The sequence below is a fragment of the Felis catus genome, chromosome A3, assembly GCF_018350175.1.
Source record: "Felis catus isolate Fca126 chromosome A3, F.catus_Fca126_mat1.0, whole genome shotgun sequence".
NCBI lineage: Eukaryota > Metazoa > Chordata > Mammalia > Carnivora > Felidae > Felis > Felis catus.
Window position 1 is genome coordinate 74,348,723 of NC_058370.1, and position 6,426 is coordinate 74,355,148.

General features: G+C 38.3%; 1 long non-coding RNA gene across 1 annotated transcript; it reads left to right on the plus strand.

Moving 5' to 3' along the window:
* The first annotated feature begins 1,816 nt into the window (after positions 1 to 1,816).
* On the plus strand, positions 1,817 to 4,353 carry LOC123384465. The gene is made up of 2 exons (XR_006595581.1): positions 1,817 to 1,973; positions 3,909 to 4,353. It is a non-coding gene; the product is annotated as an uncharacterized LOC123384465 (long non-coding RNA).
* Positions 4,354 to 6,426: the final 2,073 nt, after the last annotated feature.

The following is a 6,426-nucleotide window of genomic DNA, read 5'->3' on the forward strand; positions in this document are numbered from 1 at the left end:
ACTGTTAATGCTAGGATTCCATTCCTATGTGCACATTAACATAACTCAAAAAAGAAGGAATTGGGCTCAAAAAAACTTTGATTTTACATGGCAATATGGTAAGGCATAAAGAACACTGGACTTGGGTTGATGGTCCTGTGTTCCAAACTTTGCTTTTCTTTAAGCCATTTCTCTAGGCCTCATTCCCACCCCCCCACTCCCGGATGTAATGATGACGGTGGATTAGATGAGTTTCCTGTTTTCACCCTCTTTGATATTTTGGAATATTTGGAATGCAGTCTACAACTGACTCCCTCTCATGTTTCCTACACTGTCCAGCTCAAACATTTTGCATTTTCCTCAAGGTCTACACTTTATCACACTCATTGACTGCAGATGACTGTAATTCTGAGAACAACAAAAATAGCACATCACGAACCACAGTAAAAACAGAACCAAGGCAACAACACTTTAACACAAGCCCCTAAGTAATGAAGACGTTCTGAGTCTTTACTGAGAAGTCCCTCATGAAAAAAATAATTCATCTCCAACTTCTGCCATCTATATGTAGTAGGTGGTGATCCTTGCCCATATGGTAACCATATGAAGAAATGACTGCTTTTGCCCGCCATCAACAGAATTCCTGTTACCTTGGTAACCTTGCATTTTTTTCCCTTCAATACCTGCTGTATTCTTTGTTTGGGGAATCAATTCTATTAATGATTGGGCTCCATTATAAGACTCCATTATAACATTAAAAGTAAAAATACTTTCTTTTTTTTAAAAAGATCTACTCTTTAGCAACTTTCAATTATGCAATATAGTATTATTAACCATAGTCACGATGCTGTACATTACATTTCTCATTACTGATTTATTTTATAACTGGAAGTTTGTACCTTTTGACTTCCTTCACTAATTTCTCTGACTGCCTTTTCCCCTTTCCCACCTCTTCCTTGCCTCTGGTAACAAGCAATCTGTTTTCTGTATCCATGAGCTGGGTTGCTTTTTTCTTTTTCTTTTTCTTTTTCTTTTTTTTAAGATTCTACATATAAGTGAGAACATCTGTATTTGTCTTTCTATGACTTAATAGGTGACTTATTTCACTTAGAGTAATGCCCTTAAGGTCTATCCATGTTGTCACAAATGGCAAGATTTTATTTTTTATGGCTGAATAATATGTCATTCTCTCTCTATGCATATTTATCCTTCTATCTATCTAGATCTATCTACGTATCTATATCATATTTTCTTTTATTTTTTTCTTTTAATGTTTTTATTTTTTTTTTAATTTTTTTTTTTAACATTTTATTTGTTTTTGAGACAGGGAGAGACAGAGCATGAACAGGGGAGGGTCAGAGAGAGGGAGACACAGAATCTGAAACAGGCTCCAGGCTCTGAGCTGTCAGCACAGAGCCTGACGTGGGGCTCGAACTCACGGACCGCGAGATCATGACCTGAGCCGAAGTCGGCCGCTTAACCGACTGAGCCACCCAGGCGCCCCAATGTTTTTATTTTTTTAGAGACTATGAGCAAGGGAGGGGCAGAGAGAAAGGGGGGACAGAGGATCCAAAGTGGGCTCTGCACTGAGAGCAGTGAACCCAATGTGGGGCTTGGACTCATGAACTGTGAGGCTCAACTGACTAAACCACCCAGGTGCCCCTCTGTATTTTCTTTATCCATTCATCTGTTAATAAATACTTATGTTGTTCCCATGTCTTGGCTTTTTTTTTTTTTTTTTTAATTTTCTCTTTCAACGTTTATTTATTTTTGGGACAGAGAGAGACAGAGCATGAACGGGGGAGGGGCAGAGAGAGAGGGAGACACAGAATCGGAAACAGGCTCCAGGCTCTGAGCCATCAGCCCAGAGCCCGACGCGGGGCTCGAACTCACAGACCGCGAGATCGTGACCTGGCTGAAGTCGGACGCTTAACCGACTGCGCCACCCAGGCGCCCCATTGGCTTTTGAAAATAATGCAGCAATGAACATGAAGGTGCGTGTATCTTTTTGAGTTAGTTTTTCCATTTTCCTTGGATAAATACCCAGAAGTAGAATTGCTGGACCACATAGTTCCATTTTTAATTTTTTGAGGAATCTCTACACTGTTTTCCATAGTGGCTGCACCAATTTACATTTCCATCAACAGTGAACAGAGTTTTCTTTTATTAATGTTTTGGTCTCTGAGTTTTTAATATTGTACACTTTGCTATCGAAGATCCTTCTGCCTCAAACAGGGTGTGTTCTTCCTCCTTTCAAAGACTAGCTCCTGCACTTGTGTTCTTCTGTCTCTCAGAACATTGTTCCCTCTACTCTGAACACCATCTTGCATCTTTAATATTTCCTCATTGTAGTCTATTTGTCTGAAATCATGGTACTCTTCTTTATCTGGAAAAAGGCCCTTTTCTTTTGATTTACTACTCATGTTATTTCCCTTTTACTACCAAAAGTCTTGAAAGGACCGTATTCACTTTCTCTGCATTAGAGTGATCCAGAAAGTCCAAAACTGTTTGTAGCCTGACTTCTGCCTTCAACAATCTGCTGAAGCCACTCTGTTTAAGGTGACTAAAAATTTTTCCATCACTGAGCACTATCACTTTCTCTCAGTCCTCCAAACCACTGCTGGAAAAATACTGAAAATCTTTCCTCCTTTGGTTTCTTTACATTATGTTTTCTGTTTTCCCCACCTTTCTGCCAGCAATTATTTGTCTCATCTTTCTTCTATAACTTTAGTGTTTCCTCAAAGATTTGATCAATTTGATCTTAGCATCTTTTTCTTCATTAAAAATGTTTTAATTAATTAATCTATTTATTTTCGAGAGAGAGAGAGTGAGAGAACGTGAGGGAGGGGAAGAGGGAGAGGGAGAGGGAGGGAGAGAATCTTAAGTAGGCTCCACACTCAGCGTGGAGCCTGACACAGGGTACTCTCCCACAACCCTGGATCATGACCTGAGCACAGTTTAGCAACTGGATATTGGATATTCAAATCTTTTCCCTATTTTTATTCCTGTGTACTTTTTCCTTGTTATTTGTAGCAGTTACTTATATTCTGGATAATAATTCCTTATTAGTTATATGCATTCCAAATATCTTTTCCTATTCTGAGAGTTCTTTACACTCTATATGGTTGTTTATAAGCAGTTCTTAATTTTAGTTCATCAGTCATTTTTTCTAATATGAGTACTTTTTGTGCTTGTTTAGAAAATCCTTCCTGGAGTGCCTGGGTGACTCAGTCAGTTGAGCATTATACTCTTGATTTTAGCTCAGGTCATGATCCCAGGTTGTGGGATTGAGTCCCATGTTGGGCTCCACACTGAGCATGGAGCCTGCTTTGGAATCTCTCTCCCTTTTTCTCTCTCTCCCCTGCTTGCACTCTCTGTCTCTCAAAAAAAAAAAAATCCTTCCCTTGTCCAAAGTCAAGAAGAAATAATCCTGTATTTTCTAAAATTTGCTGGATTTCAGTTTTGTGCATGATATAAGAGTCCAGTTTCATTTTTTTCATTGTCCCAGTATCATCTTTTGGAAAGTTCATTCCATCCTCACTGCTCTGCAGTGCCATCTCTGTCACAAGCCAGGTGTCACACAAACCTATTTCTATGGTGTTTCTCAGATCTCCTGCTCTATTTTTCATCTACTTTTCTGTCCCTGTGCCAATACCATAATGTTCTGATTACTATAGCTTTGTAATATGTCTTGTTGTCCAGTAGAACAAATTTTCTTCTGGATGTTTTCTCTTCAAAAGTACTGTTATGAGCTGAATTGTGTCCTTCCCCCAAAAGATATACTGACATCTCTAAAACCTCAGAATATGACTTTTTTTTTTTTTGGAAATAGGGTGATTACAGTAGTAATTCATTAAGATGTGGTCATATTGGAGTAGGGTGAGCCCTCATTCTTTTTTTTAAAATATTTATTCATTTTTTTTTTTCAGAGGGAGAGAAACAAAGTGTTTGCACTCATGCTCATGCAAGGGAGTGGTGAGAGGCAGAGAGAGAGAGGGAGAGAGAATGATGTGGGGCTCAGTCTCATGAACTGTGAGATCATGACCTCAGCTGAAATCAAGAGTCTGATGCTCAACCTACTGAGCTACCTAAGCGCCCCAGGTGAGCCCTTATTCTAATATAATGGGTATTCTTATAATATGCTGGCCATATAAAGACAGAGGCACAGGGAGAAGGCTATGTGACCATGAAGGCAGAGATTGGAGTTAGGCAGCTGCAAACCAAGAAAAGCTGAAGATTTTCAGGAAACCGCTGGAAGATAGGAAGACACAAGGAAGGATTCTCTGTACAGGTTTCAAAGGAATCCTGTAACACCCGGATTTTAGAATTTTCGCCACCTGAAATATGAGACAATAAATTTGTTATTTTAAGTCACCCAGTGTGTGGTACTTTGTTACATAGAGCATCTCCAGGAAACTAATACAAGTGCCTTGATTGCTTTTGGCCTTTTGTATCAATATAAATTTTAGAAGTAGTTTGTCAAATACCATAAAAGCTTGTGATTTTGATAAGATTGCACGAATCTACAAATAAATTTGGGGAAGAAGTTACATAGTTTTACTATTGAGTGTTCCAATAGTTGAATATAGTATTCTTCTCCATTACTTAAGTTGTCTTAAGTGTTCTGAACAAAGTTTTATGATGTTTTTTGGGAATGTTTATTTTTTAGAGAGAGAGCACACAAGCAAGGGAGGGGCAGAGAGAGAAGGGAGAGAGGATCCAAAGCAGGCTTTGCGCTGACAGCAGAGAGCCCGATATGGGACTTGAACTCACAAACTACAAGATCATGATCTGAGCAGAAGGCAGATGCTTAACCGACTGAGCCACCCAGGCACCCCTCTAAGATTTTCTTTATAAAGGTCTTAGAAATCTTTCATTAGATTTATTCCTAAGTAATTGGTAATGTTTAATGCTATTGTAAATGATGTCTTTTATAAACTTAGGTTTTCCATTCATTGCTGGTATAGAGAAGAAATAGAGTTTTTGGACATTGAATTAATATTCAGTGACTTTACTAAACCTTCTTGGTCTAAATTATAACAGTTTATTTGAGTTTTGTATAAAATCATTATCATCTGTAAATAATGATAGTTTTTTTTCTCTACTTTAGTTTCTTATTTTTAATTTTTTTAAATTTCTTCCTGAATGGGTCCTCCCCTACAATGTTGATTAGAAACAGTGATAGCCGGGTACTTAGGTGGCTTAGTTGGTTAAGTGTCTGACTCTTGATTTTGGCTTAGGTCATGATCTTATGGTTGTGAGATTGAGGCCCAGAGTCAGGCTCTGCACTGGGTGTGGAGCTGAAGGCTGCTTAGGATTCTCTGTCTTCCTCTGCTCCTCCCCTTCTCTTTCTCTCTCTCACAAAACAAAACAAAAAACAAAAAGAAGAACAAAAACAAAAAAACAACAAAAAGAAACAGCGATAGCAGTCTTCCTTGTCCTGTTCCTGATTTCCAAAGGAAAAATTTTAGCATTTATTTTTATTTATTTATTTTTTTAAATTTTGTTTTTCAACGTTTATTTATTTTTGGGACAGAGAGAGACAGAGCATGAACGGGGGAGGGGCAGAGAGAGAGGGAGACACAGAATCGGAAACAGGCTCCAGGCCCTGAGCCATCAGCCCAGAGCCTGACGCGGGGCTTGAACTCACAGACCGCGAGATCGTGACCTGGCTGAAGTCAGCCGCTTAACCGACTGCGCCACCTAGGCGCCCCAAAATTTTAGCATTTAAATTAAGTGTGATATTTGCTGTATGTTTTGTAAATATCCTTTATCAGATTAAAAATATTTCCTCCTGTTCCTTGTTTGCTAAGAGTTTTTTTTGGTTAAATCATAAGTGAGTGTTAAATTTTATTAAGTGCTTTGATCTGCATCTATTGAGATGATCATATTATTTTTCTCTAATTTGTTAATGTGGTGAACTACATTACTTAATTTTTGAATATTAAACCAGCCATGGATTTCTAGGATAAATACACCTTAACTATGATCTATTATTATTTTTACATGTTGCTAGATTAGATTTATGGATATTCTATTAGAATTTTTGCATCTCTCTGGTCATAAGTGAGTTTGGTCTGTAATGTATTTTTCTTTTCTTTTTTTTCTCACGGTTAAAAATTTTTAAATAATAAACTTTGGTTTTCAGAGTAATTGAACAGAAAGTAGAGTTTCCATTCACCCTTGCCACCATCCACAATTTTACCTATTAAAATCTTGCATCAGCATGATACAGTTATTACAGTTATTATTAAACCAGTACTGACACATCTTTTTTTTTTTTTGTAATAATCTTTCTTATATTGTCATTGTCAGGTTTTGGTATCAAAATTATGGGGGCGCCTGGGTGGCGCAGTCGGTTAAGCGTCCGACTTCAGCCAGGTCACGATCTCGCGGTCCGTGAGTTCGAGCCCCGCGTCGGGCTCTGGGCTGATGGCTCAGAGCCTG